Below are 12823 nucleotides of genomic sequence, written 5' to 3' on the forward strand. Positions count from 1 at the left end.
TCTGCAACATACTTTTGGTTAAAATTCCTCAGTGGTCATTTAAAACAACACCTTTTTTACCCCGTCAAAAACAGCTCTGTTCACAGCGACCCGTTTCGGTGCATATCTCTTTTAATGCTAATGAGCTCTGCTCACCCCGCCCCTCTCTCCCATGGAAGAGGAAAGCATTTTGCAAATAATCATAAAAAATATAAAGTGTGAGATTTACTTTTTTTGGAGATGCAGCTGGATCACGAGCAGTGGCTACTGGTCCATCCTTGAGTGTTAACTTTTTAGAAAAACCTGCCTTGAATTGTCCCTCGTTCAGAAAGCAGTCTGGAGTAAAATGATATGGGCAGACATAAACGAATTTAGGTGTATTCGGTAGCGCACTACCATCAAAAACAAAACTAATCTACTGAGTCTTCTGTGGCTCTGATGTTGGGAGAAAATGAAGACTGTTATGTTCATTTTTACATCCAACTACAAAACACCTGCATTGCTTACGAGGTGGAAACTGGATGAGGGCGGAGATATGTTAATACGGGACAGTCTGTCAGCTGTAGTGGGTGGGGCCAGAGCAATATGACGTCATATTGATCAGAAAATCAACATGGCTTGATTATTGAAACTGTTTAGTATTTTGGGGGGGATTAAAATATTTATATCATCGTAAGGTGGTTGTGTCCACTCACTGTTAAGACACATTATATGCAAACACCATTTAAAAGTGAATTTTGCATCCAGTGTCCCCTTTAAACTGTGAGTGTATGTGTGTCATCAAATGTTTGAACATTTAGGCTGTGTAAGTGCGGGAACAGAACTGTGTGCTTCATTTCAAGGTCAGAGTTTCTGTACTACATGCTCTCACAGGACTACAAATCAATGGATGCACATGCTTAGATTTTACTGTTGTTATGGATCTGCAATATTTTTGTGCTGATTAGCTCACTATACTCTCTGCTTATCTCCATAACACTTAGTGTGCGTGTTTGATGAGAAGGAAAATCTCCATAAAACGGGATGTGTGTTTGATGAGAAAGAAAAAATGAGAGAAAAGTACCAGAGGCACTGGGGGGGGATTTTGGTGGGAAATTTCTATGCTGTTTGCACATTTCTCCCTGGATAATCAATGCCAGTCAGGGAGAATGAGAGAGTGGTATATGCCATAAAGGATAATAAGACTACACAGCAGCACTTTAAATAAATTATATTCAAATAAACCCTTCCATCTCTTTACCTTTAAAGCTGCGGTTTATTTGTCAGGGATCATCACCTTAAAATGTCATCTGTTTATTACTGAACATAAATGCATTTTGCATGGAAAGCTGTTATGATGGAAATGCTTTATTTATTTATTTATTTATTTTTTTAATCTATCTTGATATTGTATGGTTGATGACAAAATAAATAAAAAAATATAGGCTATTATATAGAGAACACTTTAGTTCTCTTTTAATGACTTTATTTTAATATTACAGTTTTATTCATTTTTTTATTTTATATATATATATATATATATATATATATATATATATATATATAAATAAAACATTTCACTGCACAATTTATGTGTATTTTACATGGGATAATTCTCACTGCTGAACGAATGACTGAATGAATTAAATTATAATTTCATTCATTAGTTCAGTCATTCCTTCAGCAATGAGAATTATCCCATGTAAAATACACCTAAATTGTGCAATGAAATATTTTTGACTGAGAAAGTAAACAAGTAGATATTCGTGTATAAAAATAATGGAAATTGAGATTATTAAAAAAGGTGGGAGGTGGCAGAGAGGAGCGTTCATGCTCTGAAGCGTGAGGGAAAGATCCGATGTGAGAGTTTTTAGCGCGCTTGAACAGCAGTCTCACCGCCGAGAGAATCACGAGCGGCGGCGGCAGTAGTTGGATAACAAGCAGCCACCGATGCCGCAGTTTCCGTAGCAACTTTACCCTCCCTCTCTTCATCTCCCTCTCTCCCTCCTTTAGGAGCTGCTGGAGCGCGGCGCGTGCGAGGGGCGTGAGCGGCTGCGGCGCGTGCGGCTGAGCGCGGAGAGAGCCGGAAGGCACACAGCGGCGGCGGGCTGTGAGCTGATGGATGGAGAAGTGGCGGCACTGGCTCGAGCGCTGCACCAGTGGGAGGGAGCTTCACTACGAGCTCGCGACGCCCTCGAGACGGCCGTGGCCGCGGCGACAGGGGCCGAGCGAGAGCAGACACGGCTGACAGCGCAGTTGGAGGAAGAAATGCAGAAGCTGGGGGGCCAGCTGAAGGAGTGGAGCGAGGGACTGAGCAGCGCCGAGCGGAGGAATAGCGGAGCTGCGGCGGTGGAGGGATGGACGGTCGCCAAGGTAATTGAGAGATGAAGGGGAGTGTATAAGGTAAAATGCTATCTAATTACAGTGTATAATATGTAAGCTCTCACACGTACTGTTTGGAAAGTGACAGTTTGGTGAAGAATTAAATAATTTTTTTGAAACATCAAACTCTTACAAGGTTATAGCCAGAAAGTAATATTTAAATAGTATAGAGCTTCTCTTTTCCCCTTTCCTCTCTTGATTTTGTTTTCTTTCTGTAGTAATATGTTTTCATGCTGCTGAGGTTGTTTATACTTAGGCTACATCTGCTTCTTGCTTCTCAGATAATTGAAAAAAAGGATTGCAGATTTTTCTTCCTCTTCCTCAAGTCCCTCAGTGTTTCCTTCTTTTCTTGTATAGTACTTTCTCTCATCCCGTGTTTCTGGTGTCCGGACTTGTTTGTGTTACATGCTTGTTTGCACAGCTCAAGCTCCTCAACATCTGACAGCTGACTCTCACCAGGATCGAGGGAATGAGAGAGAGAGAGAGAGAGAGAGAGAGAGGGGAGAGGAGGCGGGGAGGGAGGAAGGAGGAGAGAATGTAAAATGGAGGGGGAGAGAAAGAGTGTGAACGAAAATGAGAGAACATGTCAAAAGGCGAGGAAGAGGGAATGAGAGCCGCCAAAGTGTGTGAAAGAGAGGGAGAACTGCGGCGTGCGAAGTGGAAGACAGGGAGGAGTGAGGAGAAGAAAGAGGAGGAGAGAGATTGAGGGAGGAAGTGTTCTATAGGGGGAAGTCAGGGAAGCATTTCCCTCTTGTTTTTAAAGAGAGGGGTCGGGGGAGGGTGCAAGAACATAGAGAGAGAGAGAGTATGGCCTCTGTATAATCTCAGGCATGTTCAGAGAGAGAGAGAGAGAGAGAGAGAGAGAGAGAGAGGCACCACTATGGCCTCTGTATAATCTCAGGCATGTTCAGAGAAGTGGGAAGGCTTCCTGGAGTCGCTGAAGAACAGAAATGCTTTTGTAAGAAGCCCTGCTCTTGGAGTTGAATAGAGCTGTGTGTTAATGCTCAATTGTGTATGTGTGCACAGCTGTACATGAAGAAGCATCAAGCTGATAAATGAGGTTTTAGGTGTCAAGTTTGGCCTGTGCATTGACACTCACCCCTGCTGTGTGTGTGTTCGTCAGGGTGTTCTGGAGGGGCTTCAGACAGCTGAAGTTATGGAGGAGAAGCTAAAGGCGCAGCTCAATTCACTGTGTGGGTTTTCCAGTGATCTGGGTCCACAGTCGGACAGAGTCAGCGCTCTCATTAAGCTACACAACAGGTGAGTGTGCTGCAGACATGAATGCATATGCATGAGATTAAAGGTTTTTGAAGTCAAATGGTCACCACCTGGTTTTGTTTAACGGGCCGTATTCTAATATTTAATATGATTTAATATTTATGTCATATAAACATAATTTATAAAAAATACATTTGGTGGTTTTTAGTTCTGAAAATAAACATATGAAAAGAGTAAAAAAAAATCTGGGTTATACATTAATAAATTTTATATATAGCAGTTAATGAATAGAATAAATTAAGTAAAAATAAATAAATTTGAGGCCTAAATTTGGTGAAAATGTGAGATATTTATTCAGCAATTTTATTTGCAGTGTTTATTGACCTTAAAGTTTTTGAACAATGTAAAAACTGTATTTACTGGCAAAACATATTTAAAATTATAAAACTATAACATTGAAAATAAATGTAAGAATAATGTATAAAATTAATAGAGAAATTAATAAAAAATGAGTAAATAAAAAAAGATTATTTATTCATTCATTCATGATTTATTTATTCATTCATAAATAAATAAATAAATAACAATGTCATTGTTTGTTTTGTAGGTTAAATACACATGCTCTATTTAATTAACAGAATACATTTACACATATAAATTTAATGCACTGCGGTGAATGAAGGGTTGTGATATATTGCACCTCATAGCGCTGCATCTAAAAGTGAGCATTTCAGCTGAGAGCACCTGTCATGACAGCAGACTTTGCCTCGTTAGCATGCTTTTCAGGTATAGCAGCCAAAAAACATGCTTATCTTCCCTCCACTGTCCACTTTAACCTCATCCGCATTCGTGTATGTGAGTGTGTATCTGTGTGCAGACATGCTAGTGCATTTTTTTGTGCGCAGGTTCTGCAGCGTTTTCACTTTCTGATACCCCAACTCTCCCTCTGAGAGAGCCTGTCATTGAAACAGATGTCTGTGCTCACCTTGTGCTATCAGCTCCCCCTACACTCACCCATTTTAACCCCCACCCCCCTTTTTCACCCTTTCCTTTTCAAATTCTGCTCTGTGCATCTTCCTCATTAGCCTAAGCCTACGAGCCTCCCGGGAATGTCAGAATAAAGAGAAACTGCTGGAACAACGCTTCCGTTCTTCTCTGCATGACTTCCGGCAGTGGATGGTCAATGCCAACATCTCTACCGCTAAATGCTTTGACTCCCCTCATAGCATCCGGGAAGCCTCCATCGCTCTCCAGCGGATCCAGGTGAGTGCAATGGTTGTGGACAGTACTCTGTCCAGGAGGGCAACTGGGCAAAATTCAAGATTCTTGGAACATAGCCATAGCCAGGCCACAGCAGTTTGTCTCTGTCCCTGTCATGTAAAAGTAGCCAGAATTTGATAAAGTGATCTCAGATCCCATGGGCCAGTTTATGAGGCCACCATTCAGCCAAAGGATGTGCCAGACTGGTCTATTTATGACTTCAATTAGCACTGAAAAAACCTGTGAGAGCACAGGGAAAATGCACAGTAATGATGTATAGCTTGATGAAAGAGACATAGAATAGACCAGGAGGGAAATCACCTGAGAGTTATCTAAAATATCTCAAATTTCATTCATTAAATAATTTGGCTTTGTATTTCTGTCTTCTCATAATACTGTTTATTGTCAGCGGCTCTTAATTGTTCTGGTAAATAAAAATATAATAATGCAAATAACAAAATGCAATTTACCATATTAGCCATATTAATGTTAACCCCCCTGTTCACTTTACATCAGAAATACTGCATAGTGTCCTGCGTGAACTGCATGTATCCTAACCGGCGTTTAAATAAGTAAAATATTTCTTCTTATTTCTATGTTGCTATTTTATGTTGTTTTGTATTAATATTGTATATATTTATGTATTTCAAATCCTAAAACTTGATTTTGAGCAGTTACAGATTAAACTGTAATTTATTTTTTCTAAGTTTCTATTAATTTATTTAAAAAAAAAGGAATTTAATTTTTTTGGGGAAAAAAAAGACATTCATTATGTATGTAGAGACATTCATTATTCAGCCTTAAAAAGAAAGGATAAAACACTTACTGTCTCTTTTGTTATGGACATAAAAATATTTAACAGTCCAATCAGTATTTTGCTACAAATTCAATCTGTCACAGATAGCTGGTCATATTAGGAAGATGCCAACATGCACAGGTTACATGACATGTCCTCACCAACCAAGACTACATTAAATAAAAGTACCCTTGCAATGAGGGTAAACATGATTTATTTTTGACCACGGTCTATGACTTATGAAAACACATGTTTAGCTGCTGAGACAATGAAACAATTGAAACGGTTAAATTTTGTACACTAATTTTGGCACTGTATTGGGTCACCACTTGCCATCCAATAAAAAAATCTGGGTCCTGAAGCAAAATCAGTTCAAGCTCCTTATAGCATTTGTCTCCAATTATGAATGTATTCCACAGAATACTGCAGATATTTTTTTCCACAATCAGCAGAGAAAAAAAGCTCAGATCAGCACAGATTCCATGTGGGTCTAGATGTAGCATAGGTCATGTACAATAAAGAGGGAGAGATATGAAGAAAGAAGAGGAATAGGGTTACTCAGAATGAAAGATTGAAGCAATGCTTCTCATTTTTTATTTACCATCAAATACATTTCAGATGTGGAACAATGTTTCCACATGGCTTACTGCCCTGAACCACCAACACAGCGTCAGACATGCTTTGGGTCATACATAATTGCATCGTATCATTTGAGTGGAGAAAGACGGAAAAAAGATGGACGTGCAACGCCTCACAGATGGTAGGAGATCCCAGCTGGGGTCCCGGTCAATGTCTGGACGTGACTCATTGCACTTGCTGCCCTCTGCTCTGTGATAGTATACTTTATGTCTGTGTGGGCTGATGTCTTGCTCATTCTGCACAACAGGAGTTCAGAAGTGACAAGGAGCAGGGTCAGACCAGACTGAACACTGTCCTGACCTGTGGAAAGCAGCTTAGTAGCGTGGTGCCTGCCGACAGAGTGGAGGGCGATCAGGACCAAAGCAAGTGCAGCCAAAGATGACTGGAAGAGCCTGATGGACAGCTTACAGAGAAGAGAGACGGCCTTACAGGTACGTTTCTGCGTATTTTATGTATATTTTAAAGATATTTCTGCATATTTTGTATATATTTTTTTATTTCATTTTATTAGTAGAGTTATCTGAGTAGAGATGAGTGTGAATTTTTTAAAGACATCGCATATTACTATTTTATTTTTATTTTTTATAACCCTGCTCATTTTTATTTTTTTATTTTTATTATTATTAGTTTTTTAGTTTATTATGAAAGAGTGTTTTTATATTAAAAACCATATACAGCTTAAGTTACATGTGAAACTTTCCATGAATATGTACTTTCAGGTCTTGCAGTCTCAGATGCAGGACTTTGAGGCAAGTGTGGAACCACTTCAAGACTGGCTGAACAGGACTGAGATCAGTGTGCAAGAGAGCAGCGCTCGCCTCCATGACCTGCCCTGCCAAGAGAGACTAAGATCTCCAAACTTCAGGTGAGCCCAGATAGTCTTAATGACTTATTTTATAGTTAATTAGAAGAGCTTGGATCTACCATAACAGCCCATTTCAGTCCTCACTGACTGTACCTTGAAAATCAGTGTAATGTAATTCAATGACAGAAGAACATTTGATTTATCATAGATTATGCATTAACATTTGGAGAGTATAAAAAAAAAATCTTTTTTTTTTCATGTCTTTTAAACATAATCTGTTTGTTTAAACATGTAAGTCAACTAACTGTGGCAGTGGCTTTTGCAGTACTTAGCCTCAATTCAAATGAGTTGTCAGAAGTAGGATCTGCTGGAGATAATGAAATAAACCATGTCTGTCTACGATGATTCCGCTGAGTCAAGCTTTTTGCCACAATTGTGGATTAAAGCTGACATGCAATAATTTTTTTTCTCCGACTGCACTCAAAGAACAAAACCCCTAATATACAATCTGACAATAATATGAATGTAGAATAGAGGTTGGAAAGATAAACATTTCTATTTTTGCCTTATCACAAGATCTTTCATCTCTATTTTTGTATTGCTTTGTTTGCTCCCCTTTTGTCTGCTCTGTTGGCAATTGCATTTCCAACACTGGTCTGTACAGTGTGTAGAGGTCCTCTGAGTGATTATCCATCCCCTCCCATCTCCCCTTCCCCCTGCTTTTACCCACTTTCCCTCTTATATCCCTTTATCCCCAGAGTGCCCCCAACATGATAGACTCCATTATCATGAACTGTGTCCTTCCTAACTGACAATTTCACAGTCTGCTCTTTTTTCATTTTGAGAAAAGAAGCAAGAAATTTGCTCGTGGTGGTCTTTTGTGCCCTGATGTATTAATTGTGTTAAGTAAAAGTTTTTTGTTGAATGTCATCTCAGTGGATGTGCCCAAAAGCTCATCTAGTTTTTTAGTGTGGTTTTTCATGGCATGAACATTCGTCTTTATTCTTCTCTGTGACCCCTGCTTGTCTCGTGACCCCTAATTGCACACCCTCAGACATTGCTGGAGGAGATGCACGCTCCAGAGAATCTGAATTGGCAGAGTTGAGAGGGCGAGCACAATGGACTCTGGGAGGGTCAGGGGCGCGGGAAGAGCTTTGTGCATCGAGTCTGCCAGCTAGCTGCATGCTACCTTGGCCCTGAGCAACCTGATTAAGGTAACCTCCTCTACCTATCTGTTTACCTCATCATTCCTGTGTTAGCTCTTCTTTCATCGTTACCACTGATTGTGTTATAGGAGCATGAGCTCATTATTATTGACTCATGTTTAGATCTACAGTATTAGGAGGATTTACTATAAGCTTTACATTTTCCTCAATGTTTATTTAACTCTGAGAGACCAGGTTTTGTTCTGAATCTGTTCAGTTTGATTGTCTACACTACCGTAACCATTTAAAGTTTTTTTTATTCAGCAAGAAGGCATAAATTGATCAAAAATGACAGTAAAGTGATTTATAATTGTTACACACTATTTATTTATAAATCAATGCTGTTCTTTTAAAATTTCAGTTTATCATAGAATCCTGGTTTCCACCAAACATTCGTTAAGCAGCATGTCTACATTTTCAATTGTATTAATATAGAAAGTAGTCATTTCAAATGATATGATAATAATTATATTTCACAATATTAGACTACTGTTTTTACTCTATTTTTGATCAAATTAATGTAGCATTGGTGAGCATTTTTCTTTTAAAAAAAAAAAGTTTTCTTTTAAACTTTAAAAATCTTACCAGCCCCAAATTTTGAAAGGGTATTTACCTACTTTATAAAAATGCTAATTCTATAACTAATTTACTTGGGGATGCATTGATATTACATTTTAGACAAAACAGATAATAATTTTCATGTTTAGGCCAAATAACCAATAAATGTCTTATATTAAACACGCTATATTATTTTATTAAAATATATTAAATGAAACACTAAAAACTACACTGAGTCATTTTAAGTGCTAACAAGTGCATTAGACTGCAACATTATAATATACTGTATGAAAAATTAATATTTATTTTGACATGCTAAATATTACTATAGATACATTTACAATTAATGCACAATCAAATACCAATAAACCTACAAATCTCTAATATCAGCTGATAAACCAATTATCCCATTAATATGCATCCTTACAGACACCTGTAAAAAAATTCGACTTCATTTGTCTCAGTCAACCAGTCTTTTTAATCTAGTATTTGACTTCTCTCTCTCATCCACCTTCTGCAGGAGAAAGTGTCAAGGGTAGAACGAGTGGTGGGGGAGCATCAGCTTTTTTCAAAGGGCCTTCAGGAACTTCAGAACTGGGTTTTCAGAAGTCCCAACAGGTCCTTCAAGACCTGCAGATGCCCCACATCTGACAAGAGTGTGCTTATCACCAAGAATGGGCCAGCTCGAGGGTACACATTTGGTTGTTAAACTGTTTTACAGGATGTTGATAAATCCTAAGGACAACGCTTGAAGGAATTTTTGTCATAAATTAGATTTGTTAAGTTTCATTTGTACTGTTACATGTTGGTGTTGTATAACAGGTTTTCTGATTGATTACAGACTTTACGGCGGCTTGTTCTGGGGAGAGAAATCCAACTGAAGATGCTCATCGACCAGAGGGGAGTCTGTCCATAGGAACACCTCGCTGAGGGTGTACCAGTGGTTCGCAAGCAGATCCAGGACCTCAAAGACTCCTGGGAATCACTCTTGTCAACATCCATACAGTGCAAGAGGTTCAGAGCAACATCTCTGCTTCTCTCATTCTGAGTTTATTTTATCCTCTCTTTGTTAGGCTTTTCTGTCCTCAGCATTTCCTCACATACGTGCTCATCAGGGTGTCTGTGTGGAATTAATAGATGTCTTGTTCATGTGTTGCATTTACAGCCAGCTGGAAGGTGCCTTGTCACACTGGACAAGTTACCAGGAAGATTGTCAGCACATCAGTTTGAGTGCTGGATGGAGCAAGTAGAAGAGAGCTTAGGAAACACAGACAAACACTACGCTGAAATGAGGGACAAGACCCAGCCAATCTAGGCCGTGCCAAAGTAATTAATACTTTTCAAATGCGTAACATAATAACATAAACATAACTAATAATTTTATACAGGATTTTATTATTTAGATAACAGTTGTATATTCTTACAGTTCTATTAGAAGTTGCAACCTCATGTATTATTTACTTTAATTGCTATGCTCTGTACAGCTCCTCTATGAGGAAGTTCTTAGCCACTCTAGCCCCTTTAGAGACCATTGCGACCAAGGGTTCCAACGTGACTGAACATACAGCCACCCAATGGGAGACCAGAAAGTCAGGGAGAGATATACAGCCATTAAAGTTTTAAAGCCAAGGTAAGCCAAGGATGTCAAACTGTAGGCTGCAGATCAGTGCTTAAATTTGTTTTGGGAGGTCAAGAAGAATTATTCAGCACAAACTAATATGATGAATCCAACCAAACTTCCAGTGGCTATAGAGTCCTATTCACAGGGGAATTGATTTTTAATTGATTTTACTTTCAAGACAGAACTACAATGAGCTTTGAACGTTGCTGAGCAATGTGGTTTTTTTGAGAAACTGTAAATCAGTAATGAATTTCACTATCATTTATTTTTTAAAAAATAATACATTTAATAACAAAATTCCCAGTGAAGAGCGGTGGAGACTACACCACACTATTACCCTGAAAAGATCATTCAGCAATCAGAGGAGTTTCTGTTACCATGGAAACAGATTTTTTGCGGCCAAAGAGCTCGGCAGTGACCTCCCAGCACTGCACATGACTATTTATCTATCTATCCTATATTAGATCTAGTTTGGTGTGGTTTGTGGCTCAGATTTTTTTTATCTCTATGGAGAAAAAGAATGGGGAAAAACGTCTTCTGGAACCAAGCAGACTAAAAAGTGGTTTTGCTCTGCTTTTACTCTATTTCCACTTTTTGTAGAATAAATTTAAAATAATATTCTCTGCTGGTTTTTCAGGCTGCTGTCAGTAAGGCAGAAGAATTGGTTTCTACAATGTTGGACGTCTACTGTCACTCTCATCAAGAATACCAGCGAGGGCTGCACATGTTTTGAAGACTGGCTGGAGCAGGAGCAGAACAGTTTGACCCGCCTCAAACCTCTGGATGTAGATGTAAATGCTCTGGAGAAACACGGTTAAAAGAACGGCAGGTTAAATATAATATGATCTTTTTTTTTTTTTAGGGCTTTAATATTATAGGCAAGAATATTTCTGCACTGCCTAATCTTTTACTCTTTCTGTCTAATAATGTCCTCCAGATGCTCCAGTCACATTGCCCTAAGGGCACATAACTTGCTCAGCTCAGTTTCTTGGCCATTCGAGAAAGAGTAATTCCATGGGGTCCCCCTCAAATTGAGGATCGGGCTCTGGAAACCAGCACAGCACAGAGTGGCAGGGTTACCAAGACCCGGCTCTTCGGCAGAGACCAAAGTCCAGGTAGAGCAGGCCCCTTGCAACGGGTTTCAGCAACTAGAAGGTTTATTCCAAAAGCTTAGACCAGTGGCTGGTTGACATGGAGCTTTAAAGTTAAGGTGAGAAGCCATCGTTTGCTCTGATGTCACTGCGAAGGAGGCCCAGCTACAACACCTGAAGGTAAAATGCATTATACCTTATGCTTGATGATTTCAGAAATACAGTACTCTCGTCTTCATGTAGATAAATGTTGACATTTTCCTGTTATTCTCTTATAACAGCGGTGGCAGATTGAGGCTGCTCAACGTCAGGGCCGAAGTGGAAGGCCTTAGTACTCTTGCACAGCAAGTCGTAGAGGATGCTCATTGTCAGTGGTCGGATCAGTACCAGGGTTACCCACGCTCACAATGCCCGCTACCATTTTGCCTTGCTCCTACAGATACAGGCAAGTCAGCCTTGTACAAACTTAGCATTTTTTTTTGCACTTGATTATTTCAGGAAAGTATGCGCATCATTTAGTAAGCTGCCAGTGTCCCTTTTACACTCATTTTTTCACAAATAATGTGCATAGAATAAATAATTTTTCCCTCACTGTTTTTTTTCTGTCTGTTGGCATTTGAATTGTCCTGTGTAATTATAGAGACACATGACATTCATATTCACATTTCAGGTTCTTGAATTTTTCATTTTGTTTTTTTAAATTTGTCCTGCAATGTGAAAAATACAACAGACGCTGTGGTTTTACAATCTGGGCACCTTATTTCCCATGAATTGAACAATCTCCCACTAATTATTTCCTCTGGTTTACTCTTGGGTCTCTCCGATTTTCCTCCCCAAATCCTTGCTCAGGGTCTCTTTCCCAGTGTTATTGTTTAACTACAGCAAATACTGTTAAAAATTTTATATAATTTAATTGAAGCGCAAAATAAAATAAATGTAACATGAAACTTAAAAAAAACTTAAATGAATATTAGAAATATTGTCTTTGCAACTACCCAAGTCCAATAGTTTAAATAAAGTTTTAAAATGAGTAAACACTGATATAAAAATAAATGGAAATATTATATAACAAAAAACCATGGTATACACAAATACACATAACAAAATGACTAAAACTTAAAATTAAAACTTAAAATAGCTATCCAAAATATTGCTAAATACTATAAATTTGTGTAAATAATGAATAATAATAAAAAAAAAAACACTCTATCTCTTGGTATATTTTTCGCAAAGGCAGTTTAAAAACTGTATTTCCCACTCCTTTTCTTTTACCCTTATAATTCCTATTCC

At 38.5% G+C, this 12823-nt stretch overlaps 1 pseudogene; it reads left to right on the forward strand.

Annotated features, from left to right (window-relative positions):
- Nucleotides 1-12823, forward strand: part of LOC109113050 — a 117608-nt pseudogene that overhangs the window by 39894 nt on the left and 64891 nt on the right.

The sequence above is a fragment of the Cyprinus carpio genome, unplaced genomic scaffold (genome assembly GCF_018340385.1).
Source record: "Cyprinus carpio isolate SPL01 unplaced genomic scaffold, ASM1834038v1 S000006753, whole genome shotgun sequence".
NCBI classification, from domain to species: domain Eukaryota; kingdom Metazoa; phylum Chordata; class Actinopteri; order Cypriniformes; family Cyprinidae; genus Cyprinus; species Cyprinus carpio.